General features: G+C 39.2%; 2 pseudogenes; both read right to left on the bottom strand.

The window, feature by feature from the left end:
- Positions 1–567: 567 nt before the first annotated feature.
- Positions 568–1,687, bottom strand: LOC124967195 (ubiquitin-conjugating enzyme E2 Q2-like; annotated as a pseudogene).
- Positions 1,688–6,020: 4,333 nt separating this feature from the next.
- LOC124967207 (protein lin-52 homolog) lies at positions 6,021–6,371 on the bottom strand (annotated as a pseudogene).
- Between the last annotated feature and the right edge of the window lie 5,165 nt (positions 6,372–11,536).

The raw sequence follows: 11,536 nt of genomic DNA, 5'->3' as shown, positions 1-11,536 counted from the left end.
TCAGGAAACAGTTCACATCTTCATATAGTCATAAAAAATGTTTAACAATTTAATGAGTAAATTTCCTGTCATTACATTGGCAATATCATAAAATGGTTTTAGGCCTTTAAAAGGTTGTGGTTTAGAAGACTTAAAATTTTCTAAACCAATATTGAACATTGATTAAACTTTTATTGGCTCTAAATGGAACAGTATATTGCAAATCCTCGTAACCCATGGACTCAACATAGGAAAGACACTGCCAAGTCGCAACTGCAGTAACCTGATGCTGACTTGCCTGCTTAAAAGATTTCACTTTTCAAGAAAAAGAGATAAGGAGTGGCCAGTAAGTGTATTTATCAGGAAAATACAGTAAAGGCCCCACTGCTCAATCCAAGATAACTAAAGGGAGCAAAACGGAATGGCTGTAACTTATACTGGATGTCAGTTGACAGATTATCCACTAAAATATCTATTAGCTAACATTTTCGGTACTACTGTTATAGGGGCACTCAAAGCTTGTATCTGTATGTTGGAAATATTTTCTTTAAAGCAACATTGGTCCAAACATATGAGAGGCAACATATTTTAGCCATCTTCCTTTGGAGGAGTGTACCAGCCATTTTTCTCATGTATCTGTACAATGGAATTATAGGACAGTTGGGCTCTTGCTAGATTATATTGATTCTTATTTGCTCCAAACTGCACTCTGGCCTTGCCTTTGACTAAGGTGGCATTTATTTGCATGATGACCGATTCTATTGAACAGGCACTGCTCCAGCCCTGTTTTGTGAGAAGTTCCATACATAATGTTCCTCCACCCAACACATACCCTCCTGAGAGAACAGGTAATACCGCTGGAACAAATGGAGGATCAAAGGGAAAGTTATCCTTAGAAGTTAAGCAAAATGTATTCTATGCCTTCTTTTTCTTTTAAGATCTGAAGATCACTGTGCAACGAACTATCAGGGTCAACCTTCTGCAGTTTATCATGCCAATCATACAAACTGTCATTTATGAGTTCCACTGAATAAATCTCTGTTTTATAACTCTGTGATCTGCATAATTCCCTGAGCTCTTTCATAAGTCTATCTGAAGCTTGCACTGACCCAGACACTGCACCATTTAAATGGTCTTGCCTTTGAGTCTTCCTAATTTTTTCTAATATTGCCAAATTTTCTTTTTCAATTCCTTCATCCTCTGACTTTTTCCCACTAATAGGCTCTTCTTCCTTCATCTCATAATGATCCAAGTCTTCTATATCTTCGGCCATCTCTGCTTCCTCCTCCTCTTCTGAAGTCACTTCTGTTATTCCATTCTGGCCCATGGGTAGTGGTTGATCTAGCATCTCAACATCCAGGTGCTTAGAAAGGTTAAATAATCTGCAGAGTTCACATATCAACCACTTTAATTGCTGATGAAGTGAATTGTTGTACTTAGTACCTTCTAGACGTTCCAGAACCTATGTCAGAGTTGGGTCATCGGAGTCCACAAACCATATTGGTGAAGAAGATGGGTAAGATTCCGTGATGTTGCAGTGGAGTGTGAGCGGCGGCTGCGGTGTGTGGGCTACCCGGCGGAGCGGCGGTACCAGGAACTGGCAGTGCAGTTCGTCCAGCTTCCAGCTGAAGATGCGGAATCGCTCCTGGTTTTTGTCGAAGATGGACGCCAGGAACTTCAGCTCGGTCTTGAGCCCTGACACGGACATCTTCCCCTCATCTCTGGCGGCAGGGGTGCGGAAGGGGAGCTGGGCCTGGAGCCGCCTTCACGGCAGCGACCGCCCCCGCGGGGCCGGCCAGGGCCGCGCTCTTGGGGCTCCGCCTCCCCAGCCACTGCGACCCGGTGTAGAAGTGCGGCTGGAAAATGGCGAGGGGCGCGAAGCCTCAGCGGGCAGCTCAATCAGTCTGTATTCTGATTGTGGTAGTGGTTACACAACACTATAACTGTGTTAAAACCCATAGAACCATGCATCAAAAGAAGTCATTTGCAATATGTCAATTTAAAAAATAAACGTTTAAGGAAAATGCAGGCCAGTCTTAAAAAAAAAAAAAATTGTGTATTAAGTTACAATGTGGAAGAATAATCAGATCCCACCCCACTCCACACACATAGAGGGTAAAAACTATTTATATAAAGCTAGAGGGAAGAAAGATTAGGAAGGCATTTGGGGCACCTGGAGGTGGATTTGCAGGGGAGGCAACATGTGATGAAGCATAGGGGAGAGGAGTGTAAAATGCAATGAAAATAGAGTCAGGGAAAATATAGAGTTTGGTGACATCACAATTTTGCCCAAGGAACAACTCTCTGAAACAAAAATGCTAACCATAATAGCATTGATTCCAAAAGTTGAGCAGGTAAGATGATATTTTTTTTAAAGAAAATGATGGAACCCTTGATTTTTGCTCAAGATGCAGTGACTGGGAAGGAGATAACTGAAGAAAAAAGAGGGGTGAGCAAACTAAGAATGTGTTTCCCTAAGAACTTCCATGGTAATTGCTTCTCTCCTGGAGCACAGAGCAGAGGTGAGTTTGTTGTCTTTTGAAGATGGTGTCAAGTTCATGTTTTGCTCTTGCTGGATCAATCCTACAACCTCCTGTCAACTCAGTCGGTGAAAGAAAATTATTTATTTACTTGTGCTTGGCAAGGTCAGTTTTGGCAAAGAAGAATGATAATCATCAATTAAACAATCTACTGAACCTAAGTCTCTTAGACAACTCATTTGATTTTGAGAGCATATATCAATTGCCCAGATAATTCTAAATCAGTGGTTTTCAACCAGGGACAGTTATCTCCCTCCCCACCTCACCCCTGCCAAGGTACATTCAGCAAAGTCTAGAGACATCTTTTGTTATCACAACTAGGGGAGTGAAAGTACTACTTGTGCATAGCAGGTAGTGGCCAGTGATCCTGCTAAACATCCTCCAATGCACAGTACAGCCCCAAGACAAAGAATGACCTCCAAATGTCAATAGTACCAAGGGTTAAGTAATCCTGTTTTAAAAAATCTCTAATACTTGAAATTTTTCCATGAACTTATTTACATTCCATCTTTTCACAAAATAACATTTTATAAGAAATAACTTTTTTCTAACACTTGTTATGTGTCTGGAGGCCTGCATGAATTTCTTGACTTCATGGATAAAGCTACTGATCAACCACAGGAAGTCATGAGCTAAATACAGTTGCTCTGACTTGAATACCAAATTTTTGCAAGACTTCATGCTCATCCACATATGCTAAGTACATTTTCCACATTTGGTACTTTATATGTGGCAAATAAAATCCACACTGCTTTCTCAAGATCACACAAAGATCAATTCAAGTTCTCCATGGAAACATTACCAGCTAAAGGCAAAGAAAAATGTACCTGCCCATCAAAGTCAAGGAGTCCATCTCTGTGAAGGGACTACTTCTTGTTTCAAAGGCTAATGGCTGGTAAGATGGGTAATATTTCCATGCTTCCTGAAAATTTAAAAAGCATGAATTTAAAAAATTTTCATTGTCATAGTTAGAAAAATCTCTTAATTTCCACTTTGCTTTTTCACTGTAAAACAGAATGTGAACAACTTTAAGGACATCACCCAGCCTCCTCTGTATACTCTTTGTCCATATCAGTTCCCTGTCTCAAAACTGAAGCTATTACCCTGGATGTAGACTAATCCAAGGCACAAGGAATAATAAAAGGCAAACTAAACCCAAGTCACATCTCTTTCAATGAAAGTTTAATGGAAGCATTAAATTGCCATTCATGCTCAAATGAATTCTTTCCACACATGCTGAACCTTCTTTCTTACATCACAGACACTTGCGCTTTTCAAACAGTTGACTTCCGTTTCTTTTATCTCCTGTCTCATCCAAACTCAAAGCATCAGCTCAAAAGCACAGTATGCCACTGTCTTTGTTCCTTGTTCAGTTTCTTTAAAAGGAAGAAAACAATGAATGTTGTAGGGCATAAATGGAGGCATATGTGCCATACCTTGCCTTGCATCTGTGTCTGACATTTCAAAACACCTAATAGAAAAATCTTCCACTAACAATTGCCACTACTGAATGCCTAAAGCTCTAGATGGATGACTAACCACTCTGGCCCATTTCTTCCATCTGCACATTATTGTGAGGGCAATACACAAATTGCTGGGGATGAAAAGGACATTTATTCAAAGACCACCAAAGGTTTAATCTTCTGTAGCGAGACCCTTTTCTATAAAAGGAGTAACATTTTATCCTGCACTTAAGAACCAATTTACTATGATGGCTTTATAAGCTGCTTACATTTATGTCATAGTGAAGTTACATCAGAACAGGATAATGGCCTAAAACACAGTTTTGACTAGAAATTCTGAGGATTTGAGGGTTATGGGTTAGGTACTGAAAATTACCTGTATTAAATCAGTAAACGGTAAGTCTAACATTCCAGGTTCTATAGCAGGTCCAAAAGGAATTTAAAATATAATCAAAAACATAAGACAAATGTACCAAAACTAAAAGTAAATGATTTAAGGACACTACAGATGTGCATACTAAACTTATTGTGGATTCTATATAATGGTGGTTAACCCTCAAATTTAAAAAAAAAGGCCAAATTTCCTTTTGGTAAATTCAAAGAATATGATATCATATGATACCCAGATGACATCAAACACAAATTAAGTGCACGTTTTCTCAAGACATCAAAGTTTGGTGGTCATACGTGGATTATTTCTAGCATGGTCCCAATTCTGAATATTTTATCTTCTTTCCAGATGCAGTGCTGATTTTTAGTTCAAAAAATATGGTCATAATATGTAAAGGGATGAATTCTCATCAGTAAGATATCTCCAAATTGCACTGCAGAAGGAGGTTCCTATGAAAAGGCATCTAGACGTGAGGAATCTCACCTTAAAAGCAGACATTTGGGAGAGAAGATAGAACTTGCTCTTTCTGTTGGTACATTTTTGAGATGTGCTTCTTTTGAGCCTTCCATGACCTCCCATCCTAAAGCAGGATAGGCAAGCAGAGCTCCTGTCTTTTGCAAGCAATGCACTTAATAACAACCCTGAAACACTATGACATTACTGTTTTTTATTTTTTTAAAACTGCATTTAACTGAGGATATTCTCCTCATCTTTCGTGTGTGTGTGTGTGTGTGTGTGTGTGTGTTTCTGTGAAGTATCTGATATGTGCAATGAGGGCCTGAGGTGGACAAAACGTTGTCACCATCCCATAGCACACACTAGATTGATTAGGATTCTAGTTTTCAATCAAATGGAAACTCCCATAAATCATGCCCTTTTCCTATCTATCAGGCCATACTGACTCCTTTACTTAGATCTGTAACTGATTAACTAGAGATCAAAAGTCCTGCTGGTCATCTTCATATTTGTCTTGAGGTCTGCAACCCAATGAGACCTAGCATGGACCTTTCACTTCTCAAGCTGATTCCAGGAGGGACGCCCTACTCAGGGATCCCCTTGCCTGGAGTCAGACCTGGGAGGTGGGGAATGAACAGTGTTGAGGGTAGGACTATAATGAGAGGTATGGAATTTAAAAGTCAATGTAAATTTCAAGAAGATTCTGGTTTTTCCAGCTGAAACATCTTGGATCCTATTTTATATTGGAGAGTTCACAGGTCAGGCTGCATGGTCTGATCCAGAACCTAGTTGGTCTCTAATCTCCTCACATCATAAATACTTCTTAAAAGATCCAGTTCAACTCAAAAGAACCCATCCAATCAATGTGTCACAAGTGACTTCGCCATCATGGAATCAAATCAACTAGAAGATGCTGGGGCTCCTGAATCACTTCTGGAAATGAAAAAGCATGACTTTGACCTTTAAGATGATAGGACCTCTGGTGTTACCAATATCCAAGGTTAAGGAGCTGTTGGAGTAACTGTGATGATCTTTGCATAGAGCAGATTCTTCTCTGGTCACTGAATCTCCTCAGAGACACAGAGCCCTAGGAACAGGGCAGAGGGGCAGTCCTGAGGTACAGCCTCTGGCCTCTCCTGAGGAAAAGCTGCACTGGGAAGAGTCCCCAGGACACCTGTCCATGAGTTGCTGCTACTTCTTGGGTTTCTCTAGGATGTTGAGGTAATTTCCCCTTGTCATCTCTCTGGACTCATCCAGCCCCAGTTGATAGGCCAGGTTCTGTAGGCCTCATACCTTCTCCATCAAATTAGCTGTGGTAAGGCTCCCCAGTTCTTTCAACATTTCGATGTCATCACATTCCATTTCAGCCATCCATTTGGGTGGAGAGCTAGTAATAGGACTTTTGAAGGAAGTTGCAAATTCAGCAACACCTGGTAATTGTTCTGGCCAATGATCTGGTGAGGCACAGTCAAGTTTCTCAAAACTTAGCAAAGATGCTTCCAAATCTGTCCCGTCTGTGGGAGACACCATCTTCCAACCCATGTCACTTGAAGTGGCCCATGACATTACTTTTTAATGAAAAAATGGGATATTTTTATCCTGGTCAGGCTCTGACATTTGTGCTGGGATACATAAAATTAATTCTTCAGTTAGCAACACAGCTCCTGACTATGCACTTCAGGTTACACTAATGCAAAAAGCCAAAAGGGTGGAAATTTGAAAAGAGGTGTAGATGCCTTATGCCCAGTAAATTCACCCAAAACCTCTCAGTGTGAAAGAACTCTGTTGCCTCCATCAACAATTTCTCTTTCACATCTCCCTATTGTCTCTGGCTGAGTGGGCAATTTTCAAAAGTATCATTGGGTCAATGACAAACTGACAGAAACAGCTTCAAGCTGCTTGTTCTGTCAGCATGTATAGACTCCTTTAATTCTCAAATGACTGTCTTCCATAACCTTCCTGTTGTTGTGAGTTAGGAGTATTGATGTATGATGAATAAATTGCACTCCTTGGTTATCATCAGGAACAGAGTTAAATTGCATGTTTTAACTGGCATTCCTTTCTTGAACCTGTTGCTAAATGAAGCATAAACAATATGACTATGAAAGTCCTTCCTGACTCAGCAGAGCAAATTAAAATAATTTCTAAGAGTATTGACCCATTCTAGGATAGGAAGACAAATCCCAGACACCCTAACAGTCCTAGGACTCCTTAGAGATCTTCAGTCTTAGGACCACATCTCCTTCCTTCCCCTCTCTCATGTGAGAGCCAGTATTTCTGTGTAAGATTAATGTTGTAATACTTGAGGAATAGGATCAGAATTAACCCATTTATGAAGTTAGAAAAGGGTAACTGAAGCATATGAACTGCTGATGATGCCCCATAGATTGAACAGAAGATCCCTGCCCCAGTCTTTGACAACCTCCCATGATTCCATGCTCTTTACTTCATGGTTTTTAATGGTAACAGAAGAAAAGAAAAAGTTCCAATACACAGTCCTATTAATGAGGCTTCAGTTCAAATTCAGGAATTTCTACAAACCACCTTTTTAAATTGCATAAATGTATATGAAGTGGGAGATGAACATTTTGTTTTAAAACAAGCCCATAGATTTCAAACACCTACTGAATACTTCCCAAATGAACTTTACTTTAAAATAGCCACTTAAAGCCAGTGAGGAGGTGCATGCCTGTAATCCCAACTATTCAGAAGGCTAAGGCAGGAGAATCTCAAGTTCAAAGCCAGCCTGGGCAACTGGGCAACACCCTGTCTCAAAACTGAAAATTAAAAAAAAAAAAGAAGATTGGAATATAGCTCAATAGTAGAGCACCCCTAGCTTCAGTTCCCAGTATGATGATGATGATGATGATGATTTTAGATCCACTTGATAACTCACCCTCTGTTCCCACTGCACTTTTGCTCTCTTGTGTGAATATACAGGAACCCAAACTGTATATTTACTCAACAAACTTTTCATTGGAGAAATATTTACAGAATTTCTAGTATCAACACTCAGTTCTTAGTCTTAAGGAACTCAGTGTAAGGGAGAAATTTTATCTTGGGTCAAAGACTCAGAAATTTTAAATCATTCAATAAGTACATATATGTACACGAGGTAATAATGTCTGTTTCACTCTACAATCCTTCCTACCCCCGTACACCCTCCCCTCCCTTCACTCCCCTCTACCTATTCTAGAGTAACTATTTTTGCCTATCTCCCTACCCATTGTGAGTTAGCATCCAGATATCAGAGAAAACACTTGATTGCACAGCAGTGAGTCATTTTGCTGTTTGTTACTATTTCCATGTTGAAATATTCCCCATACTAGGAAGAACATAACAAAGTTCTGCCAGTGGATTACCAATTGGTATTTAAATATATATATATATTACAAGAATGGTTGACAAGGAACAAAGTAGTCAAATAATGCCAAAGAAAGCCTGGTTTCGAAGAGTAAAATCTAAGTGTAAGGTGGAGGGATCAAACTGTCATCACCCTAATCCAGGGCTCAGTATTTGTATCACTAATGTTAGGACAAGCAGATATCACATGTCACATGATGTGATGCATTATAATGTCCCTATCATCTGTGTTGAATTCTAGTCACAAATATTTAATATGACCCATCACGTTTTTACAGCCAATTTCCAGCTTACAAGAAATACGGCTAAATATAGTAAAGTGATGCCACAAGGAAGCAACCACACAAATCCAGAAGACAAAGCATTTTTTATAAGTAACTTATCTACTAGTAAGTCAGGGTCATGAAAAAGAGACTGGGAATAAAAGAGATGGAAGGGAAATAACCACATGCAGTGGGTGGTCCTAGAGTTGATTATGTTTCATTAAAGGACATTTTGGAAACAACTGAGGAAATTTGGATATTAACTGGATATTGAATCATATACATGAGTATAATTTTAAATTTAATTGTGATGTTTCAGCCAAGGTATTTTAATTTTTTAGATGTTGATAGACCTTTATATTATTTATTTATTTATGTGGTGCTGAGAATCAAACTCGGTGCTTTACACATGCTAGGCAAGCACTCTAATACTGAGCCACAACCCCAGCCCTCACCCAAGGCATTTTTAAAAAGTGGACACTCACTAGCTTAGAGTGGTTATGCAATGCAAGCCAAGCCCAGAACTAAGTGTGGTCTATGGAGCAGCAACATCAGCATCATCTCAGAGTTTGTTAGAAATGCAGCTTCAAACTCCACCTCACACTCACTGATTCAGAATCTGCATTTCAACAACTTGCCTAGTGATTTTTCTACACACTGCAGTTTTGAAAGTGCTATTGTTGTACATGTATCTTGCTACATGGGAAACCACTGAAGAACATTATGGGGGTGTCAATTGCTTCTGTCCCCCAGACTCTGTTGTAGTAATGTGTCCTACTCCATCTGCAAATGGATTGGAACCTAGCTCCTTAGATCACAGGATTCAGTTCTGGTTTATCCACCTCTCTCCTTCCTTCCCCCTGCTCCTAGCTGCTTCCAAATTTAAACTCCAGAGCTGAAGGGGAAGTCTGGTAAGAAGTGGTAGTGGTAGTAGGACTCAGTGGGGCATAGAATATGCACAATTCTCCTGGGTAATCAAGGGAGGCAGTGCTCTCTGACTCATTTGTCATTTTACTTCCCTTCCTGCCCAAGTTCTTATTAGAGTGAGCTCTGCAAGTCCCCTTAATATTTTCCAGCACTTAATACGTTACTGCATTGGGTATGCTGATTTAAATAGTGTACTCCTAAAATTCATGTCAATCCAGAACCCCAGAATGTGACCTTATTTAGAAACAGGATCTTTGCAGATGTAATCAAGTTAAGATGAGGTCCTACTGGATTAGGGTGGGTCTTAATACAATAATGAGTGTCTTTTTAAAAAAGAGGGAGATTTGGACATAAAGGCAGAGAGAGGGACAGTGTGAGCAAGGGAGAATGCCATGTAACCATTAGGCAAAGGTTGAAATGATGCCTCTACAAGCCAAGAAACACTAGAGATTGCCAGTAACCACCAGAAGCTAGGAAGAAATAAGAAGTGTCCTCCTATAGAGCCTTTGGAGGCTTACCAACACCTTGATTTTTCCAACGTCTGGCCTCCAGAACCGTGAGAATAAATTTCTGTTGTTTTAACCACCAAGTCTGGCACTTCATTACAAAGTCCCTTGGAAATTACCAGATTTAACCACATAATTGTTGTCATCACATTAATGTATATTCAATAGTATTCTGTGCATCCTACCCTCACACTAAAAAAAGTTTTTAGTAATGATTTTTAAGTAATACTAGCACAATTTTTAAAAGGCTTCACATAATATTTGTACTCCACTTTTTTGCAAAAAACAATTTTTTGCTATAAAATCTGCAAAAATTTGTAGTCAAATGTCATACTTTGGGCAATTCTCTCATTATAAATCTAAAAGTAATGTTATTACAGCTATTAGTCATATGATCAAGTGCTTGCTATGTGCAAGGTACTGGACATTTACATACAATTATCTAATTTAGTCTACAAACAGTCCTATAATTTAGATAACTATTCTCCATTCTGTGGAATAGAAAAATGGAGCTTGGGGAAATTTAGTACATTGCATAGATTCATAATGTTAGTAAGTGAATTGAGCTGAATTTAATGCATCCATCTAATTTCATAGCTCATGCATTTAATCACCATGCTATGAAGGTCAAAATGAAAATACAGTAATATTTTGACCAGGATTTTCAATGGTGTTTGTCCTATGATAATTCATCATATGGATTGGTATCATTTTCAAGGCAGAAGAGAGACAAATCCAATGCCCTGAAATCAGGGGACCCAGGGCTATTTAGAAGGCCCAAACTGGGGTTTTTCACACTTACCCTATCTACCATAGAAATTGTATTTTTATTCCCACTTACTGATGTCACTAGATGTATCTAGATACAGCTCACATCAGAAGTGAATCTAAAATAGCTTTCAGTCAACTCTATCCCATTAGATGCTCAAGATGCTTAGTTTTTTATTCTCATTAGGACAGAGATAAAGAAAAAAAAATCCTAAATATACATTACTGTTGCCTAGGTGAAAAATGCCTGAGTTAAATGATCATTAGCTGCTTACACCAGCTGAAAGTCAGAAGGCTTGGTTGAAAATGCACCAGTATTTTGAATCGACCGCCTCTTTGGCTCCCCTTCAAAACCCAGAGGCAAACCTTCATCCCTGTCATGAACTACACCTGGGGAAAGAGCCTGCTAAGAAACAGGTCAAAGTTACCTTTGATTAACAACTCAGATATACATTTAGTGTTCCAATAATGTATCTTATAAGAATTTAGGGTTTTTGAATTACTACTATTCAAGAGTGTAAATAACCAGTAAACTTCTTTTATAAGAATCCTAAAATGATGAAAGTGGTTTTGATTTGGTCTGGTTAGGGTTCATTTGTGGGGATTTGTTTTTATTTTCAGTACTAGAGTCTAGTAAGGTAGGAAATTAGGCTAGAAACTTTTTTTTTATACCAGGGATTGAACTCAGGGATGCTTACCTACTAAGCCACATTCCCAGCCTTTTTTGCATTTTATTTAGAGTTACTTAGGGTCTTGCTAAGTTTCTGAGGCTGGCTTTGAACCTGCAATCCTCCTCCTCAGTCTCCCAAGTTGCTGGGATTACAGGTATGTGCCACCACACCCAGCTTAGAAATATTTTTCCCTTTATTTTTTTCTTGGA

The sequence above is a fragment of the Sciurus carolinensis genome, chromosome 16, assembly GCF_902686445.1.
Source record: "Sciurus carolinensis chromosome 16, mSciCar1.2, whole genome shotgun sequence".
Classification (NCBI taxonomy): domain Eukaryota; kingdom Metazoa; phylum Chordata; class Mammalia; order Rodentia; family Sciuridae; genus Sciurus; species Sciurus carolinensis.
Note: the sequence above shows the minus strand (reverse complement) of the source record. Positions and strands in the feature narration are given on the sequence as shown.